General features: G+C 41.2%; 1 protein-coding gene across 3 annotated transcripts in view; it reads right to left on the bottom strand.

The window, feature by feature from the left end:
• MYRIP (myosin VIIA and Rab interacting protein) overlaps positions 1-14,520 on the bottom strand; it is a 224,861-nt gene that overhangs the window by 193,583 nt on the left and 16,758 nt on the right. The gene's annotated exons all lie outside the window — the stretch shown is intronic.

Genomic DNA, 14,520 nt, shown 5'->3' with positions numbered 1-14,520 from the left:
ACACCTCCCCAGAGGTGAATATCTAAAAATTATGGGAAACCACATTTTTAAAAAAAAATAATTTTTAGTGAATGGTTGCACCCAGTGGTAAAATTAAATAATTCCAGAAAAGTGCCCAGAATTGAAGGGCATCACAAACATAAATTCAAACATTCTCCACAAAAATATCTGTGGAACCAATGCAGCAAGATTTCAAAAGCATTATTACATACCATAACCAAGTGAGTTTTATCTAAGCAATGTAAAAAAATCAGAGTAACCCACTACATTCGTAGAAAAAAAGGGAAAAATCATCCGATCATTTCAAGAGATACAGAAGAAGCATTTGACAAACTTCAGTGCCCATTCATGATAGAAACCCTCTGAAAACTAAGACTAGAGAATATTCCCTCCATCATATAAAAGGCATTTAAAAAAGAAAAACAACAAAAACCTACAATTAGCATCAAATTCAGTGATGAAAGACTGACTGTTTCCCCCTAAGATCAGGAAAAAGGCAAGAATGACCACTCTTAGCACCTCCACTCAATACTGAATGTCTTTATTATACAGCTACATTAATCAAGACTGAATGGCATTGGCATACACGTAGGTGTAACAGCTGTCTAGTAACAGCATCACAGATGAGCTGGCTGAGATAACAGAGATGTATTTTCTCCCAGTTTTAAAGGCTAGAAGTCTGAGATCAGGATGTTGGCAGAGCTGACTTCTCCTGAAGTCCCTCTCCATGATTTACAGATGGTCATCTTCTGCCCATATCTTCCCATGGAGTTCCCTCTGTGCACACCTATGTCTTAATTTTTCCTTCTTATAAGGATTACCAATTGCATTGGAGTAGGGTCCACTCTAATACCATCATTTTAACTTAACTGCCACTTTAAATATTCTATCTCCAAATACAGTAAAAATCTGAGGTGCTCAGGTTAGGACTCCAACATATGAATTTATCTCAGCCTGTAACTCTTCACCCTTTGCACCCCCCTCCCCCAGAGAGCATGTCCTTCTCACATGTACATTACAATCACTTCATCCCAACAGCCACAAAAGTCTTAACCTATTCCAGCATCAATTCGAAGTCCAAAATCTCATCTCATTATCATCTCCATTAGGTATAGGTGATTCATCCTGAGGCAAAAATCCTTCCCCCTTGTGAACCTGTGGAAGCAGACAAGTTATTTGCTATCGGAGTAGAGTAGTAGGGCAGGCATTTGGAGAGACATTCCATTCTAGCAGGGAGAGGTTGGAAAGGAGAAAGAAGGCTTAGATCTCAAGCAAGTCTGAAAGCAGGGAAAATTCCATTAGGTTTTTTTTTTTAATTAAGTTATACTTGACATACTATACTATATTAGTTTCAGCTGTAACACACAGTGATTCGATATTTTTATACATTATGAGATAATCACCACAAGTCCGGTTACCATCCGAAGTTGTTACAATATTATTGACTATATTCCCCATTTGTCATTTTTTCATGCATAATCTACTATTTGTTTATTTTTAATATTTTTATACCTATGTGTACTTTACATCTCTGTGACTTATTTTATAATTGGAGGTTTGTGCCTCATAATTCCCTTTGCCGATTTCATCTGTTCCCTCCACCCCCTCTCCTTCAGCAACCACCAGTTTGTTCCCTGTATTGATGAGTCTCCTTCTGTTTCATTTGTTTAAGGCTCAAGGATAGCTCTCTTTGGCTCCGTGCTCTGTCCTCCGAGTGCAGCAGGGCGGCGGGCTCACCCCCTTGGCCCTGGGTGTAGCCGCAGCAGCGTGGCCCACTCTCAGTAACTGAGGAGGGACAGTGCCCTCCCCAGGCCATGGGGACACTGACACCCCTGCAGACCTCTGTTTTATCTTCAGGATCATTCTTCCCTTTTCCTGATGGATGATGCATATTGGTAGCCAAATAGCTCTACTGGCCCATCCTGTAGCCTCTCAGAAGTCCAGCAGCCTTCCCTCAGTTATCCTGTCTCTATTTAGTTTAAGCTGGCAGTGTTTCTGTCGATGTAAATTCTCCAAAACTTTGTCAGCTTCCCATACAGTTCTCAGGGGGCCAAGCCATCAGACAAGAGGACCCTCTACAGATCTGTCCTGGGTAACAGCGTCTCTGTTTCCGGCTTCTGCTGCAATGGTTGACTGGATCTGTGAGCCACAGTCTAATCTCATAAGCAAATGGTTGTCCAGTCACACCCCGCTTGCTGTCTATAGACGGACTTTCTCATTTTTGCAGTATGAGTATACTGAGAATTTTCCAAATCTGCAAGTTCTGCTTCCTTTTGTGGAACAATTCTGTCTTCAGTTTACTTCTCTCCTCTCACGTCTCATTATAGCAGCAAGCATAAACCAGTCTTTAATACTTATTTTAGAATTCTCAGGTAACTATCCAAGTCCATAGTCACTGACAAGTTCTACTTTACATAAAACACTGGAACGCCATTAGACCAAATTCTCTGCCACTTTATAACCAAGAATGCCTTTCCTTCAGTTTCCAATTATATATTTCTCATTACTTTCTGAAACCTCAGTAGGCACCGTGAACATTCGTATTTCTATCAACTTTTTGTTCATGATGATATATGCGTTCTCTAATATAAGAGAAGCTTTCTCTCCATCTCTCCTCTTTTCTTCCCAAGTCCTCACTATAATCACCTTTAACATTCATATTTCTACTAACAGCAGATCAATTGTGAGCTGCTGAGTCAGAGATTAAAGCGTCTGCCTGCCATGCAGGAGACCCGGGTTTGATCCCTGGGTTGGGAAGATCCCCTGGAGAAGGAAATGGCAACCCACTCCAGTACTCTTGCCTGGAGAATCCCATGGAGGGAAGAGCCTGGTAGGCTACAGTCCACGGGGTCGCAAAGAGTCGGACACGACTGAGCTACTTCTCTTTCTTTCTTTCTTTCTTTTTTTCTTTCTTTCTACCAACAGTCTCCTAAGAGAAACCTAGACTTTTCCTAACATACAACTCAGAACTCTTCCATGCTCTACCCTCATCCAGTTCTGAAGTCACTTCCACACTTTTATACAGAAGAAGAAACAGACATGGCAGATACACATACAAAGATGCTAATTTCATTGGTAGTTACAGAATTGCAGTTAAAACCATACATGTGTATGAAATACATGTGTAATACAGACCAAAACTGTCTTTATCCAGTGTTGCCAGGAGGTGGGACAATTTTGATACACTGACTACAAACTGGTACAGTCTCTTTGTAACACAATTAGGCCTCATTTTCAAAACTGAAGATGCATTCACCTCAGCATTTCTGTAGGTATATTTCTCAGACATCATCTTGCAAATATGCACCAACAGACAGGAATTGGGTTGAATCATATGAAATAAAACCTATAAAAACTCCTATTTCACATAGCTCATCCTAACAGAAGAACATTAGAAACAGTAACACGCAAAAGAGCAAAAAATATAAATAAGTAAAACCTGTAAACCATCTCAAACAATCATAAACAGGAAGAAGGATAAACAAATAGTGTATATGCTTGTTTCATACCAATGGAATACTCCACTGCAGTGAAGAAGAACATCCTAAAGGTATATTCCACATCCATGAATCTCTAATAAAACATGCTGTTGAGACAGACAGATCAGATCAGATCAGATCAGTTGCTCAGTCATGTCCGACTCTTTGCGACCCCATGAATCGCAGCACGCCAGGCCTCCCTATCCATCACCAACTCCCGGAGTTCACCCAGACTCACGTCCATCGAGTCAGTGATGCCATCCAGCCACCTCATCCTCTGTCGTCCCCTTCTCCTCCTGCCCCTAATCCCTCCCAGCATCGGGGCAAGCCACATGTATATGCATGTACAGCATGCAAACTGTATGACTCATTTTTATATCAAGTTCAAAAGCACAGAAAGCCAAGAATACATATATTTATTTTTAAGAATGAATGTGATAAAACAATACAGAACAAAATGGGCCCTCTGTGAAGGAGAGAGAAGATCTGGCTGGGCATATCACATGTGGGTGGGAAGAGAGCCTGGAGTACCTGCTGGTCTGAGGAAGTGAATCAGGAAGAAGACCCCACCGCTGGGCTGCTCAAGAAAGGGGAGGCTTCTTAGTTGCCATCTTCTAGTCTCCCCATGAGCAGGAAGAAACACATCAGGGAGCACAGGGAAAATGCAGACTGACGTCTCCCTTTAAAACACCTCATTAAAGGTGATAACGGCACTTTGGAGTCTCCCAGAAGGTGATATGTCTGCCCCCTTCACTTCACTGGCTTTTGGGTTCTGAGAATTCACAGTGAGATTCTAAGATGCCCAGTTTGGACAGGACAGAAGTGGCAACTTTGATCATATCAAATCTAAGTGATCAGGACTCAAGAGGCATAAATGGTTTCTGTAGAGAAATAAACAAAGTAGCTGTAAATGGATAAGACAGAGAATAATGAGAAACCCTTTGGGGGAAATAGCAAAAGCGTCTTCCCTTTTTTACAGTAAACACAATTAGATTTCCTGCATCATAGGAGAAAGAACATCAGTAGGGCTGGAAAAGCCACAATGTCCATGAGTCAGAGGTCACATAGGTTTGACTCTCTCATTTACAGATGGGAGAGTGCAAGCCCAGAGGGAAATGATTTCCCAGACACAAAACTGGTTCAGATGCTCTGACTTTTAGACCTGGTCCTCCCACTCCTGGATTTCTCTGGTTTATACTCAAATAAGAAGGTAGCAGAGAGAATACATTTTAAGATTTAGTAATGAGAAAATTAATAAACTTCAAGATTTAATTACATCACCATTTCCCTAACATGTGTTTCTCAGGTCACTGTTCCTGTTCTGAGTGTTCTGAGAAAGGAGCTCAGAGATGAAATAAAGTAGAGAAGAATGCCTCACACTGTATGCCCTCTTGGGGATGCACAGTGCATATAAGCTTATCAGAGTCTCTAAGAAGTCTGTCACTAAACAGCCAGTCTGTGTTTAACTCTATATTCGTCAAATGCATGTGTCTGCAGACACCTCTTTCTTTACTAACAACTGCCTCTTCACATCCAAAGAAATGACTATTTGAGAATTATTGCTGTAAGTCCATCCCATGATGACAAACTACAGTAGCTACTGTAATATAATTACTGAATTGATTTAGCTGGGGTTTTTAAAATGCAATTATCGTAGGAAACTACAGAGTTATATGAGCTTTAGAAGAAGCTGAGGACTTAAAAAGGAAAGCAGAGGGATACAACTTTACACATAGAAAACCAAAATAAAGGTAGAATTGTCTACACTGTTCTTGAACAGAACAACTACAGGGAGAATACAGATAATTCTATAGGAAACTAGGTAGCACAGACCTTGCAAATGAAAAAAACAAAACAGACATTCCAAGAATATGCAATACACACACAACAGGAAGTTCATCATGAAGGGTCAGTGTTTACACAAGTGACATTCTAGAAAGGAACCTAGAACAGATGGATAAAGGACAAATGCATTACTGGGATCTTTACAAATCCACTGTGTGTGTGATGCACCTGATACACAGAGAGAGGTAAAGAGATTAACTTGGAATATCCAAAGTCCTAAAAACAATAAAGGGTGAATACTGCTGGGGCTTCCCTCTTTGGCCATCGCTAGATCTTGACTAGAGCTGAAGAGAAATTTCTTCTACAAAGGAATCAAAATGTTAGGGCTGTCCCATTTAAGACTCTTGTTATTTGGTGGTAAAAAAAAAAAAAAGAAAGAAAGAAAGAAAAGAACTTGGCTTGGGAAGGAAAGAAAGAAAAGCACAAGTGGTCTGAGATGTACTTGCATTGCAACTTCTTTGGGGTAAGTGGTGCTGTAGAACTCACTTTCATTCCTTCGCCTTCGAGGGTGTTAGCCCTGCCACGAATAGCCCCCTCTCTGAGACTCATTCTTTACCTGTACACAGGAAAGGCCCAGAGAGGACATGGTCATACCAACAGGGCATAGTTGATTGGACCAGGGGAGTTACATCTCTCTCCTGGGAATGATATTAACAGGAGGGAGAAAAAGGAATAGAAAAATAGCGAATAAATTATGGTAGATAACTTTCCAAATGTGATGAAAAGTGCTGTTAGTCTTCTCATTCAGGAAGCTCCACTAACTCTTCATTGCTGTTTAGTTGCTAAGTCGTGTCAGACTCTCTTGCAACCCCATGAACTAGAGCCTGTCAGGCTCCTCTGTCTATGGGATTTCTCAGGCAAGAATGCTGGAGTAGGTTGCCATTTCCTTCTCCAGGGGCTCTTCCTGACCCAGGGGTCAAACCTGTGTCTCCTGCACTGGCAAGTGGATTCTTTACCACTGAGCCAACTGGGAAACTCCAACAAATTCTATGTAGGAAAAATTCAAAGAATGCACATCTAGACACATCATAGTCAATCAAAAGTCAAATAAAATACAGAATCTTGATGGTAACAACAGAAAAATGATTCATGACACACCAAGGATCTTCAGTAAGATCAACTGCTGACTTCTTATCAGGAATCATTGAGGTCAAAAGGCAGAGAGATGATATATTCAAAGAACTGAAAGAAAAGGATTATTATCCAAGAATTCTGTATCCAGAAAAGTATCCTTCAAAAATTAAGGATAAATTAAGACAAGACATTCCAGATAAGCAAAAATGGAGAGATTTTACCACCAACTGACCTGCTTTACAAGAAATACTAAAGGAAGTCTATTTAGCAAAGACTGACAGAATTTTAAAAAAGAAATGGACAATTCAGCAATAATAGAGATTTCTATATCAACTTTCAATAATAGAGCAATTAGCAAAACATCAGCAAGGATATAGAAAAGTTAACCCATATTATAATCTACATATCTCTTACAGACATCTACAGAACACTCTACATGACGGCAGAACATACACTCTTAAGTACACATGGAATATTCTCCAGGTAGACCATACATTAGGCTGTAAAATAAACCTCAATACATTTAAAGGAATTGAATAATATAAAATATATTCTCTAATTACAATGGGAGGAAATTAGAAATTAATAACAAAGAAATTTGGTATATTTACATGTATATGGAAATTAAACAATGTACAAAAATAAATAACCAAGGGGTCAAGAGAAATAAGAAAACACCTTGAGATAAATAAAATGAAAACACATATACCAAAACTTATGGAATGCAGCTAAGTAGTGTTAAGGGTCAATTTATAGATATAAACACCTATATTAAAAAGGAACCATGACAAATCTATAACCTCACCTTCTACCTTAAAAGATTTTTAAAAAAAGGAAAGCAAACTGAACCCAAGTAAGCAGAAGGAAGCAAATAATAAAGACCAGAGAGGAAACCAATGGAATGGAAAAACAATACAGAGAAAATAAAATCCAAAGTCAGTTCTTTGAAAAGATCAACAAAATTGACAAATCTTTGGCAAGACTGATCAAGAAAAAAAACATAAGATTCAAATTACTAAAACCAAGAATGAAAGAGGGCCGTCAATACTGACCTTACAAAAATAAGAAGGATTATAAAGGAATACTGTGAACAGTTGTATGCCAGAAATTTAGATAACCTAGATGAAATGAAAAAAAAAATCCTAGACAGCTCACCAAAACTGACTCAAGAAGAAATAGAAATTATGTATAGAACTATAACTAGTAAAGATAATGAATTAATAATAAAAGCTTCCACAAAGAAAATCAAACATTAAAAAAAGAAAAATTAACACCAACCCTTCCCCCAAAAGTAGACTAGGAGGAAATACCTCTTAATCCATTTTAAGAAGCCAGTATTATCCTGATATGAAAAGCAAACAAGGATATCACAATAAAATAAACCTATAAACCAATATCCCTTATGAATACAGATGAAAAAATCCTCAACAACATATTAGCAAACAAAAATCCAGCACATACAAAAAAGGATTAGGTACAGCATAACAAAGAAGGATTTATGGCACAAATGCAAGGTTGGTTGAACATGTGAAAATCAATCAATGTAATGTAGCATGTTAATAGAATATAAAGGGCAAAGATCCCATAATCTTCTTAATAAATACAGAAACGTGTTTGATAATATCCAATACACTTTCTGATATAGGAATAGATGGGAGCTTTCTTTTTTAAATTAAGTTTTATTGGAAAATAGATGAGTTACAATGTTGTGTTTCTGCTGTAGAGCAAGGTGAATCAGTTATACATATACCTATATCCATTCTTTTTTAGATTCTTTTCCTATATAGGTCATTACAGAGTATTGAGTAGAGTTCCCCATGATACATGGTGTGTTCTTATTAGTTATCTATTTTATGTATAGTAGTATGTATATGTAAATCCCAATCTCCCAATTTATTCCTCCATCCTCTTTCCCCCTTGGTAACCATATGTATGTTTTCTCCATCTGTGACTCTTATTTCTGTTCTGTAAGTAAGCTCATTTGCACCATTATCCTAGATTCCACATATAACCTACATCATATGATATTTGGCTCTCCCTGTCTGACTTACTTCACTCAGTATGACAATCTCTAGGTTCATCCATGTTGCTGCAAATGGCATTATTTCATTCTTTTTTATAGGTGAGTAATATTCCATTGCATATATTACCACATCTTCTGTATTCACTCCTCCATTGACGGACATTTAGATTGCTTCTATGACCTGGCTATTGTAAACAGTGCTTCAGTGAACATTGGGGTACATGTATCTTTTTGAATTATGGTTTCTCTAGATATAAGCCTAGGAGTGGGGTTGCTGGATCGTATGGTAGTTCTGTTTAGTTTTCTAGGGAGCCTCCATATGTCCTTCATAGCGTCTGCACCAATTTATATTCCCACCAAGTATACAGGATCCTTTTTCCCTGTACCCCTTTTCCTGCATCCCCTTCAGTGCTTATTGTTCTTAAGTTTTAGATGATGGCCATTCTGACTGGTGCGAGGTAATGCAGTGTAGTTTTGACGTCCACTTCTCTAATAATTAGTGATGTTGAGCGTCTTTCCCTGTGCTTTGTAGCCATCTGCATGTCTTTGGAGAAATGTCCATGTAGATCTTCCACCCATTTTTTTGATTGGATTGTTTTTTTTATATTCAACTGCATGAACTGTCTGTATATTTTGGAGAGTAATCCCTTGCCAGTTGCTTCATAGAAGGGAACTTTCTTGGATTAAGGCTGTCTACAAAAACTCACAGCCAACATCATACTTCATGTAAATGAATAGATGCTTCCCCTCAAATGTCATGAATACAAGATTGTCACTCTTACCACTTGTATTCAGTATAGTACTAGAGGTTCTGCTGCTGCTGCTAAGTCGCTTCAGTCATGTCCAACTGTGTGTGACCCCATAGACGGAAGCCCACCAGGCTCCCCCATCCCTGGGATTCTCCAGGCAAGAACACTGGAGTGGGTTGCCAGTTCCTTTTCCAATGCATGAAAGTGAAAAGTGAAAGTGAAGTCGCTCAGTCGTGTCCGACTCTCAGCGACCCCATGGACTGCAGCCTTCCAGGCTCTTCTGCCCATGGGATTTTCCAGGCAAGAGTACTGGAGTGGGGTGCCATTGCCTTCTCCGACTAGAGGTTCTAGCCAGGTCAATTAGGCAAGAAAGAGGACTAAAAAGCATCTAAATTGGGAAGGAAATTGGGATCACATCTATTCAGAGAAAACATAGTCCCATATAGAAAATTCAAAGGAATACATATACACAAAACCAATTAAAACCAAAAAACTGAGATCAGCAAATTTGCAAGATACAAGATTAATATACACAAATCAACCTGTATCTTTTCAAATTATGGTTTTCTCCGGATACATTCCCAGGAATGGGATTGCCAGATCATACGGTAGTTCTACGTTTAGTTTTCTAAGGAACCTGCGTACTGTTCTCCACAGTGGCTGTACCAGTTTATGTTCCCACCAACAGTGTAAGAGGGAACCCATGACTTCCTGTAGTCTGAATGCCATCACTCTGAGACTGCCAGGCACCAGCTCCTATAAGCCCGATGAGCTCCATCTGAACCACTGACCCTCCTGATACCTCATGGAGGCTCCAAGTTGATGCTATTTTAGGCAAAACTTTCTCCCCCACCAAACAGAATTAACACTGTAATTTTATTTCTGACAAATGAGAGCAGTTCTAGAAGTTGAAAATTAGTGGGAGGTCGGGAGATCTCATTATCCCCCTCCATTTGAGATTTGATGTTATTTTCTACCTATTGGATCTTGATGGAAACTTCTTCAGAAGTTAAGTATGGTGAAAGCAGGTATTGGGAGATATTTCAGATGGTATTAGATGGACACACATACCCACCCATCCGCTGATCACAGAGTAGATGGAGTTAGCAGGAGAGAAGGGTGGAGGGGACATAAAATGGAAGTCTAAATCAGCAGTACTCAACTGAATACCCTATATTGCCTCCCAGGAGATAATTAACAAGGTCTGGGCAGATTTTTAGTTGTTTCTAATGGGAGTATGCTACTGGCATCTACTGGGTAGTGGCCAGGTGCTGCTGCTGCTGCTAAGTCGCTTCAGTCGTGTCCGACTCTGTGTGACCCCATAGATGGCAGCCCACGAGGCTCCCCTTGCCTGGGGTTCTCCAGGCAAGAACACTGGAGTGGGTTGCCATTTCCTTCTCCAATGCATGAAAGTGAAAAGTGAAAGTGAAGTAGCTCAGTCGTGCCCAACTCTTAGCGACCCCATGGACTGCAGCCTACCAGGCTCCTCTGTCCATGGGATTTTCCAGGCAAGAGTACTGGAGTGGATTGCCACCAATAATGCACAGGACAGCTCTTGGCAACAAAGAATTATCTATTCCAAAATGTCAACAATGCCAAGGTTGAGAAAACCTGATCTAAACTGAAAGCTGCACATCGGTCAGATTCTTCCTGTGTGCTTCCCAGTAGCCCCAGGTATGCTCCACGAGTTCACAAAGGGGACTTCACTATTGCCTGCACACTGAAATTACACCATTGGTTCTCAGGCTTCGGGCTCAGACAGAAACTAAATCACTGCCTCTCCGGGTCTCCAGCTCCCTATCTTTGGATTTGTGAGCCTACATAATCAGGTGATCCAATTTCTTATAATAAATCTTTTTGTTTGATACATATGTACACACACACACACATAGACACACATATACTGTTGGTTCTGTTTTTCTGGAAACTCTGGTGAATATAGACACAGAAACACATTACATGTTATTGGCAAATAAAATGACCTGGTTTATACACCTTGATTGCATTTTTCTGTCCTCATCTGCAATGACCAAACTAACAGGTTTGTAGAAGAGCTCAGTGCATTTCTCTGCCATCTTGAGTTACAGCACTGCCTACAATCCCCTACTTTTGTTTCCTGAGCCTTTGGTCACAGTGGCAGCCCTGTGATGCCTCTCTTGCCTTTTGGACTTTTTCATCTGTCTGCTTCCCATCCTTTGGGGGTTTTCATGTTAATCCCCTACACAGACGACAGCTAATGAACACTCGATAAAAATACACAGCTCTTCACCCACTAAGAATTTCCTCTTCAGTTTCAACTAGATAATGATGCTCTCTGCTTCCTCTGTTATATAAAATCTGGTAGATTTCTTCTGACTGTAATAAAAGTGTGTCAAGATAGGAGTTGGCAACTGGCTGCATTTCAAACTTGAGCACATAAGACTATGAAAAAATGGACATTAAAGCTTCACTAATTCAGACTTCATCAATTCCAAATTTGTGATCACACAGTACGCTAAAATGTACTATTCTCAAAACAAAGGGATTAAGACAAAATAATAGTAGGGGAGAAAAGGAGAATATTTACCTTCTAAAGAGAGCAAATTATTATCAGGTACTTACTGAGAAGTATCAATTTATATCTAAATAGCACAATTACAGTGAAAGCAAATAACAGCTGTAGAGCCTGGGTTTGTAGTATGCAAACCTCAGAGGGTTACACTGGAACTTAATCTCAGGACCTGGGTTGAGCACTGTGTACACCTTCACTGAGTAGAGGCTGGGACAACTAGAGATAAAGGACAATCAGACACACAGTGGTGAGGTCTGCCTCAGGAGTGAGCTGGGAGCCATTGCCCCTCGACTGGGTGAAAGAGAGAGGGCAGGAGCCAGAGATGGAGAGACTTCCTGGCGTTGGTCTTGTCTGGGCCCTGGCCATGACGGGCAAGGGTTGGTAGGTATCCAGGCTGAGGGAGGCTTCCCTTGGTGACATGCATGCATTGGTTCAGCGTGTCTGCTGCAGGGTTGCAGATGGCATCTTGAAGTCATGTTAAAGAGCGTCGACTTCTCCTGAGGGCCCTGGGAGTCACTGCAGAGTTCTAAATAAGCAAGCAACCCGAGATCCAGCATTTGGGCTCAGCAGTAAAGAATCTGTCTGCAATGCAGGAGACCCAGTTCGATCCCTGGACCAGGAAGATCACCTGGAGGAAAGCATGGCAACCCACTGCAGTACTTTTGCATGGAGAATCCCATGGACAGAGGAGCCTGGTGGGCTAGAGTCCATGGGGTCACATGGAGTCAGACACGACTGAAGTGGCTAAGCAGCAGCAGCAGGGTCACTTAGGTAGTGATGGGAAGCTGGGGTGGAGATGGACAGGCACAGAGGCAGGCAACTGAAGCCACTATCGTGGTCTAGGTGGGAGCTCCAAGTTGAGAAGAAAACAGAGACGATGACTCAAAGCTGCCTATTTATTCCTAGGTTAAACTTTTTCCTCTTGGAAAATATTCAGGCAGGTCAAAGTTCAACTCCCGGTGGTCAGCTCCTTCCCTCTCCCTCCTTCCCAAGATGGCATCTGGCAGGAGGGGAAGGCTTTACTGTTCTTGGCAATAAAGACGAGTACACACAGCCTTTCCAGGCTGGGCCCTGCCATGGGGTTCATCGGGCATCTGGACTATAACTCTCTAAAGGGAGACCAGTCTTCTCTGTCCTTTGTCACAAGTGGCACACTCAGTGGTTACTTCATGAGTTGATGGCCTTGGTTTGTTGATTGATCTGTTGTTGTTCAGTTGCTAAGTCACATCCGACTCTTTGTGACCCCTTGAACTGCAGCACACCAGGCTTCCCTGTCTTTCACTGTCTCCCGGAATTTGCTCAAACTCATGTCCATTGAGTCGGTGGTGCTATCTAACCATCTCATCCTCTGTCGCCCCCTTCTCCTCCTGCTTTCAATCTTTCCCAGCATCAGGGTCTTTACCTCCTTCTATCAGGGGGCCAAAGTATTGGAGCTTCAGCTTCAAAATCAATCTTTCCAATGAATATTTAGGGTTGATTTCCTTTAGGACTGACTGGTTTGATCTCCTGAGAGTCCAAAGAGTCTTCTTCAGCACAATTTGAAAGCATCACTTCTTTGGCGTTCAGCCTTTTTTATGGTCCAACTCTTACATCCATACATGACTATTGGAAAAAACCATTGCTTTGACTATAAGGACCTTTGTTGGCAAAGTAATGTCGCCACTTATAAATATACTGTCTAGGTTTGTCATAGGTTCTCTTCCAAGGAGCAAGCGTCTTTTAATTTTGTGGCTGCATTCACCATCCACAGTGATTTTGGAGCCCAAGAAAATAAAATATGCCACTGTATCCACTTTTTCCCATCTATTTGCCATGAAGTGATAGGACCAGAAGCCATGATCTTAGTTGGCTTAAAACTCAACATTCAGATTGATTTGAGAGCAGCCTATCAAAAAGAACCCTTGCCAAATCTCACCAGGTCCTGCCACAAGGGGTGCTAGTAAGTGCCAGCTACTCTGTGCCCGATTAAGATGATCCAAAATGCCTACTCAGTGTCTAAAACTCGATAAAGGACTTTGAAACTCAAAGATATAGTCTATACATGAATGAACAATGGCCTCAATAGGCGAAAGGAAGACAAAGAAATGGAGATAACATCTTAAAGAATTTGGATTTTGAAGATGACATGTGGAAACATACGTGTATGCTGCTCTCAGCCATTTACTGTCATCATCCAGTTTCAAAAGGGGCCCAGAGCAAGAGATGGCTCTGTTGCAAGGCCAGGCAGTACTGCCAGAGGCTGTCTCTTGGTTTATGCAGGACCCAACAGATCCAATGGCATCAAAGTGCCTACAGCAAACAGAGATGCCATCCAGGGCCTCAGGGAAGCTCTAGGAGGAATACCACAAAGGCTTTCAAGGGTGTCAGAGCAGAGCGCCACCCTCCTCCACGGGTAACTGGTCTCCGTTTGAGAATTAGCTCCTGCTGGCTACCAGGCCCTGGTATTGAATGCCTAACTACAGGACATCAAGTGACCATGTGCCCAGGAGAAGCTAGCTTTGATCCTCTTGTTAGGCTCTGCATGAACAGTATGGACCCACTGTCAAGTGGAAATGCTATATAAGAAATCAGACCCAATCAGTTCCAGAAGGTTTAAGTTGCATGAGCAGGTAACTCGGACTTCTCCGCATCTGTGTCTGCTGCTCTGTCGCCACTCCCTCAGTCCACACCTACATCCTTATAGGAAGTTCTTGATGATCAACCAACGTAAGAGGAAAAGCCTCAGTCTGGATTCATGGATGAGTCTGTAAAGAATCACTGACACCAACCAGAAGTGGACAGCTGTAGTGTTACAGCCCC

The sequence above is a fragment of the Bos mutus genome, chromosome 22 (genome assembly GCF_027580195.1).
Source record: "Bos mutus isolate GX-2022 chromosome 22, NWIPB_WYAK_1.1, whole genome shotgun sequence".
NCBI lineage: Eukaryota > Metazoa > Chordata > Mammalia > Artiodactyla > Bovidae > Bos > Bos mutus.
This window is presented reverse-complemented; position numbering and strand designations above follow the sequence as displayed.